Source organism: Lathyrus oleraceus, chromosome 6, assembly GCF_024323335.1.
Source record: "Lathyrus oleraceus cultivar Zhongwan6 chromosome 6, CAAS_Psat_ZW6_1.0, whole genome shotgun sequence".
Classification (NCBI taxonomy): Eukaryota; Viridiplantae; Streptophyta; class Magnoliopsida; order Fabales; family Fabaceae; genus Lathyrus; species Lathyrus oleraceus.
Window position 1 is genome coordinate 56,550,047 of NC_066584.1, and position 17,490 is coordinate 56,567,536.

Here is a 17,490-nt window from a genome sequence, read left to right on the forward strand (position 1 = left end):
TAAGGAATTTTTGTTCATAAACCTTCATAGAAAATAATTGTGTGTAAATCTTTGCAATACATTTGTTTAATCCGCTTTCTTAGAAACAAATTTGTAGCACACTTTGGTTTTCAACTTTTGAGTTGTATTTCATTGAGACACTAGGGCATAGTCGGAATTTCTCAAGAAGACACTAATGGTTAGTCTTTGTGGTTGTAATCAAGTTTGATTATAGTAGATTAAGTCCTTGTGATAAGGTGAAATCATCTTGGCGGGTGGACTGGAGGTACTTTGTTAACATCGAACTAGGATAAAAATATTTGTGTTAATTATTTCTATTCTAAGTTCTCTCCTTGTTGTTTTGGGTAGCAAAATATTTGCATTTTAGAAACCCAATTCAACCCCCTCCCCCCTTTTCTTGTGTTTCTGTTACCTTCAATAATGCCCTTATGTTTTACAAAGTATTTTCACTTTGCCAAATTGAGGTAGGGCTTTCTTGTTCTTCAAGACTTGTCGGATGCTATCTTTCTTATAGACACTTGCTTGAGTTCACTTGAGATGAGGCTTGAGTTATATTCTATTTGGTTGTTATAATCAGATAGTCAAGTCCATCAAACCCTAATATTCTAGCTTGCATCTTTAATCGCTTATTCTTGACTTGTCATTAATGACTAGTTGTCATCATCAAAATTTGTTGTCCTTATTAAAGACATGTTACCTAGAAGTAACCTTCAAAACAAATGTCCACACTTTTATGTGAGCATTGAAGTATTTGTGGATTCTATCACATACTTCAAATGCATGCTTGCACGACAAAACACAAGGCAACATCAATTTAGAGATGATAAAACAAAGCCAAATGAAGACATCTTGATCTCACACTATCCACGTCTCATACTCATATGAAAGTTTACCTTATAGACGAACAAGCTATCTTTTGTTTTGCTTTGGAGCTTGTGAATTCACCATAATCTTGTGCGCTCTTTGTGCAAAAATCATATCTTCAACTTGTTGATTCCAAAGTAAGTAATTGTTCTCCTGCAATTTGATGGAGAGTTTAGGACCGAAATGTTGGAAAAAGGACGATGAATCAACCGCAAGAACCGAAAAGTTTGTCATCTTAGTTCTCTGAGATATATTTGGGGTAACCTCCGAAGATTCAACCATGGCAGAGGAAGAGCAAGGAAGAAGATACAGTTGAGAGAGAAACCATAACAGAAAATGGTTAGACTGTTAGAGTAGTTGGAGAGCGGAAGGGACCGTACACTGCAAATAATACCATGCTATATAATGTATAATTGTGAACTTCATTTACACTTTGTGTAACTTAGTTATACATGATGAAAGAAACTAATATGTATAGTGATACATAGCTTTTTATCTCATGTTTAGTTATATCACGTTCTACCAAATGATTACACCATGCATGAGTCTATGTTATTCATGTTTCTATCCTGAATTCCACGCAACTTTTGCTGCTTCATCTAATATGGGGTCACAGTTTCCCTATTTTTGCTATGTTTCACTTCCTTGGATTAATTGGATTTAGTCTTGACAATCTTGAATTGTTACATCATTAGACAAATATGTAAATTCAAAGCAAATATTAGATAAAACTGCAGAAAGTCACTTTTAATAATTAATTTGCACTTGGTGTATCATAATTTTGTCTGATTAACTAATTTTTTATTTAAAAAATAGGATTAGATTATACTACCTCCGTTTTTTATTATAAGTCGCTTTTGGAAAATATTTTGTATCACAATATAAATCATTTTATAATATCAATGAGTCATTAATATTATTTTTCCTATTATACCCTTAAATATTTATTATTCTCTATTCTTTCAATTATATCAATTTATCTTTCCAATATTATTAATGAAGGACAATTTTGTAAAATCCTTCCTAATTTCTCTTTTTTATACCATAATTATTACATTTCTTAATACGTGTGAAAAGTTAAAAACGACTTATAATAAAAAACGGAGGGAGTATTTGTCAAAAAAGAGTAATTGTATATTTTGATTTTCATTATAATGGCAATATATTTATCTCTAAAAAAATCCAAAAATATGAGTTACATTTGCAAGGTCTATTGAATTCATTTCAGTTTCGATGTAGTGTTCACTACATTTTTAGTTAGGTTTCGATTTGGTATTTACTACATTTCCTATTTTCAATTTTAATTTTAATTTTCGTTTCGATTTTGATTTTAATTTGGAGCTCACTACTTGTCCAAATTTCAATTGCGACAACAATGGCAAGTTTTATGATATGGTAAAAGTTAAAACATAAAAATAAAATACATCATTTCTAGTAATCAAATATTGTATGTTCATATCTATGCATGTTGGTGCGGAAATTTTAAGCTTTAATAGGCAAATCTCACAATCAGAATAAAAATTTATTAATAAACTTTCATGAATATTAAAAAAAAAAGACAAATAGACAAAAAATAAAAACTCAAATTCAAATCTCTTAATCGATAGAAAATGTATACCTTAAAATTTTCTTTGGTTGTATTTTTTATTCATATTATTAATATATTTTACCTTAATAGAATATCAATCACAATAAAAGAAATAAATATAAAATTTAAAGTAAAAATATGATCCAATAGTAGTTTTTCACATATTCAAATTTTAAAAGTATACAAAACTTATGGGAATTAGACAAAATCAACATCATTTCCATCAAATCCCTAAATTGTATTCATCCTCTCCCAATCGAGTTCATCTTCTCCCGTCTCCAACAATGACATCATACGATACAAATGACTCAAATTCACGAAGATTGAACTGTCAGTCCTTCATTTCGAGTGCAACTCATGGTGAAATCGAATCAAGGTGTCCTTGTGGAGTCAAAGTTGTGATACGAACTGTTAGGAAAAAAAGACGAAACTTTGGGAAGCTATTTTGGAACTACAAATATTTTGTGGTACGTTTATTGCTATCTTGTTCTATGTCTTATTTGATAATGTTAAATGTTATATGTTAACAGAGTGAAGGTTCAAACTGTGGCTGCAACTATTTTGAGCGGGTTGAAAAATAGTGCAATGGTGAAACGCAAACAAATATCAACACACAAAGAAGATGTTCAAGATGCGAGGAAAAGGATGTAGAAATCAACATGTTGAAGAAGATGATGAAGATCCATTGAGATGACTACTGCACAAAGAAGATGATGAATAACATGTTGAAGATGTTAGTCTTTGTCATAATGTCTTTAGTTTTGATTTTGGTAATGTTGATGTATATTTTGATCAATAAGTGGTTATTATGGTTTATGTTGATGTTAGTGTTGTAAGACAATTTGTTAATGTTATGTTGTAATGACTTTCTTCAATGATGATGTTCATTTTGTGCCCAGAATGCAAGCTTCATACTCATCCATGTTGTTTGTACACTTGAAAGTTAATCTTACTATGAACAAAAAATGAGTGCCTTGAGGAGTAATAATCACTGCCCCAATGCCATTACCATATGAATTAACAGCTCCATCAAATACCATGCCCCAACGGGGACTAGGTTCTAGCTCTTCTACAAGCAATATTTCGTCACAATCTTTCATCTTCAAGTACAAAATATCTTCGTCAGGAAAATCATACTGCACTGACTGATAGTCTTCAATTGGTTGGTGAGCCAAAAGGTCAGCCAAGACACTACCCTTAATCGATTTTTGAGATCGGTATTCAATATCATACTCGGATAACAACATCTGCCAACGGGGAATCCTCCCATTTAAAGCAGGCTTCTCAAAAATATACTTGATTGGATCCATTTTGGATATCAACCAAGTAGTATGATTCAACATATACTGGCGTAGACGCTTAGCAGCCCAAACCAATGGGCAACAAGTCTTTTCCAGCATAGAATACCGAGTCTCACAGTCGGTGAATTTCTTACTGAGGTAGTAAATTGCATATTCTTGCTTTCCAGATTCATCTTGCTGACCAAGAACACAACCCATACTCTTATCAAGCACTGTCAAATATATGATCAAGGGTCTTCCTTCAACAAGTGGAGACAGAATTAGAGGCTCAAGCAGATACTCTTTGATACTATCAAAAGCTTTCTGGAAATCCTCGATCCAATCACAAGATTGATCTTTCCAAAGAAGCTTGAATATAGGCGCACATGTGGCAGTCATATACGGTATAAATCTTGAGATATAGTTCAAGCGACCGAGCAAACCTCTGACTTGCTTCTCAGTTTTGGGCGCAGAAATCTCTTGTATTGCTTTGTCCTTGGAAGGATCAACTTCAACACCCTTCTCACAGACAATAAAGCCCAACAACTTACCAGAACGAACACCAAAAGTACACTTATTGGGATTCAAGCGGAGTTTGTACTTCCTCAAACGCTGGAATAACTTTAACAAATGCTCAACATGTTCTTCTTCATTGCTTGATTTGGAAATCATATCATCAACATCAACTTCAATCTCTTTATGCATCATATCATGGAAAAGAGTGGTCATAGCTCTCTGGTATATTGCACCAGCATTCTTTAAACCGAAAGGCATCACTCTATAAAAGAATGTTCCCTAGGGTGTAATGAATATGGTTTTCTCCATATCTTCAGGTGCCATCTTGATTTGATTATAACCGGAAAATTTGTCCATAAACAAAAAGACTTTGAATTTAGTTGTATTGTCTACCAACATATCAATGTGTGGCAGAGAAAAATCATCTTTCGGACTAGCTTTATTCAAATCTCTATAATTAACACACATGCGGACTTTTCCATCCTTCTTCAGAACAGGCACAATATTGGCCACCCACTGCGGATACTCGGAGGTTACAAGAAAACCAACATCAATCTGCTTCTGCACTTCCTCTTTGATCTTAACTTCCATATCAGGATGAGTTCTTCTTAATTTCTGCTTGACCGGTGGGCATTCTGGCTTCAACGACAATCTATGCTCCACAATCTCAAAATCCAATCTTGGCATGTCTTGATAGGACCAAGCAAACACATCGGAATACTCTCGAAGAAGATCAATAAACCCCTTCTTAGCTTCTGGACCCAATTGAGACCCAATCTTGACTTCCTTCGCATTATCTTCGGAACCCAAGTTGACTTGTTCAATCTGCTCTTCGAACGACTGAATGGCTTTTTCCTTGGGCTTAAGTAAACGAGATAGCTCATCAGATACTTCTTCATCATCAGTCTCTTCCTCAGCTTCAAACACAGGGAAATCAAAGTTTGGAGAGGGAGTATGATCATTGTATTCAACGAGTTTGAGAACCAACCTGCATAATGATTTGATATTTTGATTTTAGAGAAGTGAATTGTGACCAAATATTATGCAGATGGAAAATTATTATTTATTTATGTTTTTTTGTGATTACCATTTTCAGAAAAATACAAAAAGTAAAAAAATAAAAACATCATATATGTGGATGAATAAAATTGTATTTTATTGATGATAATAATAAAATGCCCAACAATTTTCACTTCTCCCTTAGGCATAGGAGAAGGATTTTTCTTAAAAAATGAAAAACAAATTACTTAGAGCAATGAATAATAGTAGGAACATCAACAACAACCCAATTGTTGCAAGTCCGGTCGTGCGTCACAAAGTTAGCGCAAACTTCATCTTCATCATTATTGTCTTCAGTCACAGCAACTGAGTGTTGATCATTCCCATGAATGAACCCTCCACTGCGGAAATTTGGTTGCATACCTTCAGTTCTGACGTTGAACGGCCCTGGTTGAAATCCCAATCCAGCCCTATTCGTGTTCTCAGCAATCTCCACCATACGGCCCCATTGATCAATGTTGTCAGCCTTAATAGCCTTTTGTGCATCTTTTAAAGAAGACATGGGTGCCCCGGTTTTCTTCATTTCCTCAGCAATAGATAAGGCTAATAACGGAGTTCCAACCTCTTCCTCAACTTCAACATATGAAAAAGATGACAAATGGCTTAACAATAGTGCATTCTCTCCACCAACAACGACAAGCTTGTCGTTCTTCACAAATTTTAGCTTTTGATGTATAGTAGACGTCACTGCTCCAGCTTCATGAATCCATGGCCTTCCCAATAGATAACTGTAGGCTGGGTGGATATCCATTACCTGGAAGGTTATCTGGAAATCACTCGGACCTATCTTCACTGGAAGGTCTACTTTACCAATGACAGTTTTTCGAGAACCGTCGAACACTTTGACAATCACGCCACTGTATCTCATTGGGGCGCCTTGATAAGAAAGTCTCGATAAAGTTGAATATGAAAGCACATTCAAAGACGAATCGATGTCAACTAACACATTGGACATATCGTCCTCCTTACAATTGATTGAAATGTGTAGCCCCAAACTGTGATCTCTACCTTCCTCAGGAAGCTCTTCATCACAAAAGCTCAGATTATTGCAAGAAGTAATATTTGCAACAATGTGGTCAAACTGATCCACGATCACATCATGCTCAACATAAGCCTGCTCAAGCACTTTCTACAATGCCTCCTTATGTGCCTCAGAGTTTATTAATAGTGACAACACATAGATTTTTGACGGAGTTTGAAGTAGTTGCTCGACAACATTGAACTCACTTCTTTTGATCAATTTCAAAACTTCATCATCATCATTAGCCTTCAATTTGCTGGACTCACCGGACTGACACACTGAAGTACTAACCAGATTCGATACTGGAATCTCTGCCTTCTTGCTTGCTACAACATCTTCTACCTCTTTCGGAAAAATCGGACCAAACACACGACCACTACGGGTCACCTTTGCAATATCAACAATATTCACCATAGAGTCTACAACTGGAAGAGGAACCTCTTGACCATTTTCTATCATTGTGGCGTTGTATTGATAAGGCACAGCTTTATCGGATGCATACGGAACAGGGTCCACTAACCGTATAACCAACGGCGATACTGATCTGTTGGCATTGTTGTTATTGCTGCTATCAAACTGGATAACTACCCGCTCAGGGGTCTTGAACACATGCATGATCACATTCACATCATATATATCTCCCGACTGGAAAATTTGAATAATTTCTTCATCCATCAACCTTTGAATATCCCTATTGACAACCATACACCCACGAGGGTTCACACTGCAAATCGCACAACCATCATGGTCATGTTCATAGTCATTTATTAAACAAAGAGTCCTACGCATTTCCACAAACGACCTACGGATACGTCGTACATCGAATACTCGGAAATTCCCTGGACAACCGTCCACCATGTTAACAGTAGTATTACCATGAGCAGGCAATGGATTAGCTTCCACATTAGGCGCTCTGTCCTCAAAGGACACCATCCCACTCTTCACAAGTTTTTTCACTTCATACTTCAATGAATAGCAGTTTTCTATGTCGTGGCCAGGGGCTCCCTGGTGAAAAGCACAGCGAAGTTCAGGTTTGAACCACCATGGAAGTGGCTCAGGGATTTGTGGAGGATTTCTGGGTTGAATGAGGTTCTTGAGAACCAAGGATGGGTACAATTCTACATACGACATATGAATAGGGTCAAAGGAGACCTTCTTCCTCTCAAAGCTTTACTGGTTATTATTTTTGTTGTTGTAGTTGGTTCTTTGTTGCGGTTGTTGTTGACGTTGTTGTTGCTGAATCAGAACTGATTGATTGTTGGAATTGTTGGAAAATACAGGAATCACTTATGAAACTTGATGTTGATGTTAACAAGGTTGATAACTCTTTATGACATGAGGCCTCCTCTGCCTCCCTACTGACACTGAATTAGTTTCTCCTTCCTTCCTTTTGGAGAAACTCCCACTGTATTTCTTTCTCGACGATGCTTCTTCTTTAGACAGACGTCCTTCACAGACTGCTTCTTCTAGCCTCATCCCCATATTTACCATTTCGGTAAAATCATTGGGGGAACTTGCAATCATACGTTCGTAATAAAACAAACTCAACGTCTTCAAGAAGATCTTCGTCATCTCTTTCTCTTCCAATGGTGGACTTATCTGGGCAACCAACTCCCTCCATCTCTAAGCATACTCTTTGAATGTCTCTTTATCTTTTTGAGACATAGACCTCTGTTGGTCTCTATCGACCGCCATATCAACGTTGTACTTGTACTGCTTAACAAAGGCTTCACCCAAGTCATTGAAAGTATGGATGCTTGCACTGTCTAAGACCATATACCATCTCAAAGCGGCACCAGTTAAACTGTCTTGGAAATAGTGAATCAGCAACTGATCATTATCAGTCTAAGTAGACATCTTTCTAGCGTACATCACAAGGTGGCTTAGCGTACATGTGTTCCCTTTATACCTTTCAAATTCAGGGACCTTGAACTTCATCGGGATCTTGACATTGGGGACCAGGCAGAGCTTAACAACACTCTTCCCCAAATAAATCCTTTCCTTTTAAAGTCTTCAACTTTTTACGCAACTCTAGGAACTGATCCTTTATCTCGTCCATTTTCTCATATACGTTTGGACCCTCAGATGACTCAGAGTGGTAGATAGTATCCTTAATACGAGGCAAAGTGTGAACAACTGGAGGTGGCACTGGCATGACCGGGCTAGATGCCGGCAGAGAGACAAAAGTGGGTGCATACCCTTCAGGAATAAAGTTGGATGGCATTCCCCAAGGGAACCCAACAGGCATAGAAGGACCAGATTGGCTGGAAGCAACAGGAATGGTTGAGGTAGCAACCTCAGAAATAACAGTCCTCTGGGGAGGAGTTAGTGAAGATTGGTTCTACACAGCAATGACAGACTCCATCAGTGTTGTTAACTTGGTAATTTCATCCTTTAACTCTCTGTTCTCTTGCTCTAGATGCTCCATTATCCTAGGTTTATTAGCGCGATTGTTGTATCGATGAGTCAGCTTAGCTGAAGCACAGAAGAATAACCGATAAGACATCTGGCTGAATAAAATCTGCTATGAAAATGATGCATGAAATTCAATGTTTTTGTTTTGTTTTTAATTTTAAGGAACATATGAAATCCTATTTGAAAATATACATATTTAAATAATAACAATAGTAACAATTTGATTGACCATACAAATCTCTTTTTATTCATAAAATTGGGAAGGATTACATTGAGTACAATTTCAGAAACCAAAATACAAATATAAGAGAAAAGGAAGCTAATCATCCTAAGATCCCTTAGTAACGGTATCAGATGGTATAGTTACGAGTGCGTACTTCCTTCGAATGCGTCGAATCTCGAACTCAAAAAATGTCTTCATCTGAGCCTTCTCAAGGACAAGCTAATCAATAATCTTCCCAAGCACCGGAAGGCTGAGGTATGTTAGAGGTGGATAGACTCTCTGGCTCTCTCTGTCTCTTCACTGCTCGGTCTTCAAGAATCTCAATAAGCGCATCTTTGTCTTTCGACTCAAGCTGCAACTCTTCATACTTTCGACTCAAAGCATGAAACCGCTCTTCCCACATATCTTTTTCTTACTTCATCTTGGTGAGTGTGTCTTCCAACTCCTCTATATCTTGGTTAGGGAGAGTTGATGGCTCAACCACAACTAAAGACATAGGTCTTTCACAAGGGTACGACATCTTCAACTCCAAAGCTCTCTTCTTCACCCAAATACTGTAAGCTTCCAAAGCTACACAGTTGCACGGACCAAGCTCGGATCTTCCTTTCCTATGCACATTATGCCAAACATGTATCATCCTCTAATTCAAATGTTGGGGATCTTTACCCTCTTGATCGAAAAGACCTTCTAACTGAGTGTTATTAGGTTTATCTCTCAAGGGGAACCCAAGTTAACGACGAGTCAAAGCAGAGTTGTAGTTGATTCCTACTTGTGTACCAATGAAAGACACATTAGAGAATTCACCACAACTATCAATAATATCCACACTATTCAATGCAGAATCATACCAAACAATATCATCATTAGTGAGAGACATGAGTCTCTGAGACCACCATAAACATTGTTTGTTCTCCAAGAAAGCAGGCATCTGAGGCAAGTGCGAAATAAACCACTTGTACAAAAGAGGAACACAACACACAATAGTCCCACCACCTTTAAAATTCCTCAAATGCAAAGAGAAATACACGTCACCCAACAGATTAGAAACATGATTCCTAATCAGGAAGATTCTAATGGTGTTAACATCAACAAAACTGTCAATGTTAGGGAACAAAGATATACCGTAGATGAGCAACATAAAGATGGCTTCAAAAGCATCCATACTACCGGCTTGAGCAAAGATAGCAGCTTTTCCTATGAGGAACCCATAAGTCGACCCAAGAATACCTCCTTTCTTCACCAAATGGGCATCAATCTCCGATTTCTTCAGATGAAGAGCTTCAACTATAATATGAGATCTGGGAATCTCTTCCAACTCACTGAAAGATACCTTGTCAGATACGGGTATACCTAAGAGATAGGCATACTCCTCTAACATAGGTACAAGCTGATAATCAAGAAAAGTGAAACAACGGTAGAGAGGATCATAGAATTGAACCAAAACACTCAGAAGCCCTTCAACCACATCAGCAGACAACACATACAAGAGCTTCCCATGACGTTGCTTGAAGTCCAAGGGATCTAATACAAAGGATGTCAACTTCCTTATCTCTTTCAAATCAAGACACCTGAAACTGTACTTCTTAGTGTTCCTTCGTCCATAATCTATGGTCTGAAAACATTTGCAAATAAGACCTCAGTTCCTTGAAATTTATTTTTCTGTGATGAATGTTATGATGTGCATGTATGCATGAATGCAACAATCACAAACAAGGGATCACACACAAGGCAAACACAAACAAAGTTCAAGGGATGGATCAAGTCGTCATCAAGATCAATCATCCATTTTGATGGATTATGGTTTTCACCTTATCAATACCTAAGTTCCATTGATATTAATGAGACTTAACGGATCAACCAAGAATCAAAGGGTTTGTTGTGAGTCACGAGCATGGAGTTAGGTTAAGAACCATCCCAAAGGAGTGTACTAAGGATAAAAACCTATAGATCATGTTCTAAAAAGTTCCCATAGTCTTAATCCCATCTATCGAATATTACAGGTTAGGATGACTGACTCATCAACCCATAATATTCTCAAGAGAAACTCGTCTGAGTGTAGTATCGCGTAACAACTGTTATCAGGTCTACACCTGAACAGTCTCCGCACTACGTCCTAAATAGGCCAATTTGGGTTAAATGTTCTCCGGTCCTCAGCTTCTCGGACCCCAAATCAGAGAAAGTAATGCCTAACCATAAATAACTTGTGTGACATTAGTAACTCCAAAAGGGTCTCCACTGAGTAGATGGGTCTCAAGCCAACTTGTTAAGGACTACTCCACACAAGTTAAACATGACTATACCATCCTCCTATCTTAATTTCACTCAATTCCGGGTTAGAACCTATCTCACAACTCAGAGATCACCAAGCACAACAGACAGATTATATCACACAAACAAATATACAAACATCAAATATACAAATATATACACATAAAAAAGTAGGCTAAACCCACTGAGGACTACTCCCCAGCAGAGTCGCCACTTAATTTCTATAGCGATAAATTCATGATCATCAAGCTATGGATAAGCTTAACGTCAATAAAACCAGTTTCGCCATCGCGCTTTTATTGTTTCCAAAGGAAAAGGGAAAAGTACGAACAAAACCCAAAGATAAGAAGTTTTCAAATCAAAACTAATAAAATGCCAGAGATTACAGGTAAGGGGGTTGGTTACACAGAGGGAAGGTGTTAGCACCCAAAGTGTCCTAGGTACTCCTAGGGAGCCCTTTTTTTATGTGTATATGTGTTTTTGGTATAAAATATATTTGAGAAAAATAGAGTGTGGGGATGAGAAAATAATTCATTGATTCTACTTTTGTGTTTGACAAGACCTTCGGACTTGTGCCTACGTACCAACATAAAAATGAGGGATCAAAACCTCGTAGTTCGTGGTAACAATTTCAAAATTGGTGCATTGCTTTTAACAAAAGTTTGAATGTTAAGGGCACAAAGGGCCAAAAATTTGAATGAAGTTGTTAGTTCTTTTTGTCTTTTGAAATTTTAAGTTAATATGATTAAGTTTATTTACAAATTTGATTTAAGGAAAAAAGTTTGAAAACCCATTGGCATAAGGCCAAAGTTTCTATTTGAAATAAAGTCTGAGTTTGAAATCACAAGCAAAGAAATTTTTTGAAAGGGAGGAGAGATTTTGAAATTTAAGAAGTGATAGAAGATGAAGAGGCTACCCTAAGCATAAAGTTAAAAGTTAAGAGTTGAAAATATCTGACCAATGGGATGCAATCCAATAGACAAAAATATCATATAGAAAACTCAATTTCCCTTTGGACTTTGAATCAAGCAATAATCAACAAGCAATTAGCAATATCCAGACATCATGAAGATCAAGGCAATAAATAAAGATAGCCACATCCAAGCAAGCAAATCCTATAACTAGCAGTCTTTTTTGTCTTCTCATGTACCAGATGAAATATTCCTTGATCAACTTAGAGCAAAGCATCAGACACAAGATTAAAATAATAATAAGCATTAAGACAAAGTAACAAATGAATTCAAACAGAGTCTAAGGCTTGCATCAGATGAAGGCTTGGTTTACAATAACTTGGTCTCAGAATGTTGGCATTGGCCAAGTCCTTTTTTGCACAGGGAATGTTGCTTAATCCTAAGTCCAAAAAGTTCAGATCAAGTTCAATAGTCCACCAAATATTTTTTAGGGTTTTTGTTGTTTATTAAGTGTTTTAAGATCCTTGGACCACAAACAAAATCAAAATGCACAAACAATATATATAATCATAAGATATGACTCAAATGAGCAAAGTGAAAAGGATTGAAACATAAATAAGTTATATGAAATGTAAATGGTAATGAATGACAAATGAATGAAATTTAAATTGCATAAAATAAATGACTTGAAAGTAAAATCATAATGAGTAAGAGTTAGTCGATGGTTAGTCAAGTGTTAGTGCTGTGTTTTAATTGATTAAGTCATTCTTTGGAGAACACTCAACCATCCATTCACAAGCATGGATCCTTGAACCAGGACATCTTCCATGGTAAGGAAAAAAGGTCAAGTTTCCACACAATACCATGAAGGATGGGAGACTTAAAATCCCACTTACTAGAATGATATGCCTTTAGGGTCAAATTTAGCTCTATGTTAAGCAATCGTAATTGGACTTATGTAGAAGTCAAAACTATCCGAGGCCAGAGAATAAAAATTTAGGTGTTAATGCATGTTAGAGATTTGGTATAATGAACCAAACTCCTAAAATATACCACACACTAAAAGAAAAGATCAAGAGGGATTGATCTATCTTAGTCATACTTGCATTGGTTCATCTGACACAAGTTCATTGATGAACCAATTAGCCTTAAGACATTAGATATTTCATTTGTCAAATGAGTGAATGGGAAAGAATAGGGATGAAGATGAAGAGGGAAGGAAATGAGAGAAATACAAATTGGTCATGGGAGGAATTTTATCAAATTAAAACCATTCATTCATTTTGGGAGATGAAATATATATTTCATCAATCCCCTAAATCCAATGGTTTTAATCCAACAAAAGTCAAATCAACCTTGACCAAGGCCCAAACAAATAGTCAAACATCACAAGACCATAAAAATGGCTCAACATAATTTTTACACAATTAATCAATTAAAAATGCATTAAAATACAATTTAATTTAGTCAAAACCTAAAATCTCTTCAAAATACCAAATAAATTGCCAAGAGATTTATCCTAGGTCAAACAAGGTCAAAGGACCTTGGACAAAAATTTTCATGATTTTTGAAAAGTCAAAAGTATTTTTAAACAATTAAAAATATGCATAAAAACATTTAATTCATGAAAAATATCAAAATTAATCCAAAAAATAATTTTAATTAAGAATATGAAATAGAAAAATATTTAAAGATTTTTGGTGAAAGTCCCATATTTTTTGGATTAAAAATGAAATTTATATGAATAAAATAAAATAAGTGGATTAAATGGAAATTCAGAAAGTACAAAAAAAACAAGGGCCACCAGATCTCCCTTATTAATTGAGGTGGCAGATCTGATGGCCAAGCACACGTGTTCCACAAACACCTTAGTCAACTGAACCACACACTTGGTAATTAAAAGGAGAGGCTGAGATTAAAACATGAGATGATGATCAAATGGTTATGGGCACGCCAACACACCATCGGAGCTAGGGCTCCGGTCATCTTCTCTGGTAGACCTCACCAGACTGATCCACCTTCAACTCAATGAAAAATGAAAAACAATGACACTATTTTAAAGAGAAAAGGCTTAGGATCACGAATCTGGCCTCCATTTTCTGCAATTCCAAGTATATAAAAAGATACGGGGATTTGAATTTTGAGGATCATGAACTAAGTTGCTTCGATTTGACCTCAAAGCAACTCAATCTTGTTACCTACATTGGTAGGACTTCAGCCAACTAAAAATCACAAAGAATAGTGAAGAATTTAGAGAGAATTGAAGAGATGAAAATTATGGAAAATCACCTTCGAATGAGCTTTAACCTTGCTTGATCTTGCTTCCAATTGTCCTTGGCTTGGCTTCAGAAGCTTGTAGGAGATGAATTGGAGAAAATAAAATCTTGGACTCTTGGAGTTTCAATCTCAAAACAGAATGAGATTTGAAGCTCGATTTTCAAATAAACACCTTCAAGTTTATCATTTAATGATGAGGGTTTGGATTGTAGGTTCAAAGCTTGGGCATGAGGTCCTTAACTCTGAGCCAAGAGGGTTGTATTTATAGGCCTTGCATTTCATTTTCACACACTTCCAAAATTTGCCAAATTTAGCAATTACATTGTATGCTTGCATGGACGTGTGATAGGCCCATCAAATGATGCCATCAGGTCCAAAATCACCAATGTGCAGTGCTGAAATCATGTCATGTATTCATGGAATGGAGATTGAAAAGTAAATATGAAATCCATCCAAATGATCCTTTGAAAAGAAACCATGTGCAAGTCCTTCATTTTTTGGCCAAATGAGATGATCTTGGACTTTTTAGAAAGGTGATATCAAGGGGAACAACTTTCATGCTTAACACTTTTCCATTTGAAGCTTGTATCATGATGAATTTTGAGGTGGAAGTTTGGAAAATCAAACATATTTGAAACTTTTCTAAGTACCAAGTCAAATGTTCACTTCTTCCACCTTGAATAACTTTTGTTATGGGCTTCAAATGGAAAACATTCCTTCATAAACTTTGTATCTATTTCAAACCTCTTAAATTTGGTCACAAATTTGACCTCAATTGGCTTTGTCATGAAGGAGTTATGCATTTTAGAAGTTGAGGAAAATCACTTGTTCAATGGTAATGGCCCAAAATGACCTATAATGTTTCCTCTTGGCATATGAATTTTAAAGTTGAATTTGAACTTCTTCCAAGAACCAAAGTTGGAAAGGAAATCTTGAATTTGATCATGGAACTTGAATGGATTTCATATCATAAAAATTGAGCAAGTTATAGTCCTTGGAAGTTTACCTCCTAACTAGGGTTCAGACAAAATGACGTATAATCTTTCACCATAAAAAATGACTTTACAAACAAAACTAGCTCTTGACTTCAAAATTGAAGTTGTTTGAAATGTCATAAGGAGTAATGTTTATCTTGGGATCATTTTCATATGATAAAAAGTGTAGGAGATAAGGTCTAGGGAACCCTGGTTTTGACCAGTTGACTTTCTCTGATCAACCACCATGAACCAACTTGAAAACTTCACATTCTCTTGATATTTGGGACTCATGGAGGATCATATATGTGTAATATGATGTAATATGAAGTATCCCTTTAAATATTTGATCAAATGATGAAGAAACACGGTGAGGAAGTCACATAAGATACCTAGATGAATTAGGGCTTCCAAGGCAAACAAGCTTCAAAATCTTGATGAATTATTGATAAAAAGGATATGTGAAAACCATGTGGACCAATATATGATGTCTAGAACCAATGTGGATCATCTCTTGGTTAGTCTCCTTGCATTGAGGGTCTCAAATCCTAGATATGAGCTTGATGGAGCATAGGTGAACACACACACTACATACAAGAGAAGTAAAATATACATTGACATATTTTTGGCATTTTGGTTAGTAAATAATAAAAAACAAAGTATGATACAATCAAATGTGCTTGGTGATCTCTCCCAATGCAAAACCATTGAAATAGGGGTAAGGAGGATGTCAAGGTGTGATCCTAAAGTCAATGCATATGATGAGATAGCATGAGGGATCTTAGGGTCAAAATTGGGGTCTTACACTAACCTGCAACTGTTGTAGCCCTTGCAGCACTCCACATAACTTCTTTTAAATCCATGTCATGGTACTTCTTTTACCAATTTCCATATAGGTGCTTTACACATAGCCTTTGCTCAACATTATCACTAATAACTTAAAATGCTGGTACATGTCCCTACAACACAATACATAAATATGAAAGGAAAATGTATAATGCAGAAACGTGAAAGGACAATGCAATACATAAATATGAAAGGATAATGTATTTTACCTTTTGCTGATCAGATATGAATGAATATATTATTTGATTGAATGCTTGCAAGTCTTCAATAAGAAGGTTAATGAACCATCCCCAAAAAAATTAGTCTTCGTGTCTACAAAAACATAGGCAATTGGAAATATTTGATTATTTTCATCCCTTCCTATAGCTGCCATTAGCTGACCCCCATAATCCCCTTTCAAGAAATAGGCATCTAGCCCTATTATTGGCCTACAAGTCATTGCAAACCCAACTTTTCATACTTCCAAAAAGATGTAAATCCTTTCAAAGACAGGTCCATTACTAGAATCAGAGCACTGGAGAACAACAATACTATTTGGGGTTGAGTTTAGTAATTCTTAAGCATAAGTCCTTAGATGAGTGAGTTGATCCCTACCATCCTTCTATATCAATTGTATTTCTTTCCTTTTAGCTCTGTAGGATAGGTCACATGAAAATTTAACTCCCCGTCTATCCATTGCTTCAGCTTGTAGCCCAAGAGGTTTCATGTTAGGATTATGTCTTAAAATATGCGAAAATGTTTTGGCTAGCCATTCAGTTTTGGCTTGTATATTTTTAGGTGTCCCATGACATGTATGATCATTAATTAGAATAACTACTTTCCAGAATTGGTTTCTAACGCTTTTACTTAACCTCAAATAAAATTTGAACCAACCATACACTTAACCACCATCCCGTTTCCATCTTTTTTCTTCAAGAACACATTCTTCCTACACTTTACGATATATTCCTTTATAATATCCCTTATCAACTCTTTACTATTAAAAACTACACCCACTGGAATTTGATGGCTTCGCCACTTTTGTAACATGGAAAAGTCCCATACTCTTGCTCATCATCACTTTCAGCAGGTGTATGCAATTGATCAGAATCCTCACCATGATTCTATTCAAACTCAGCTTGATATTTCTCACATTGGGCATGGGTTGTTTCCGTTTCAGCATTTTAGACTCTTGTCTAATCCAAGTCAATGGAATATGAAGGTATGAAAAATACAAGAAATAGGGGTTAAAATTGGGTTTTAAAAACA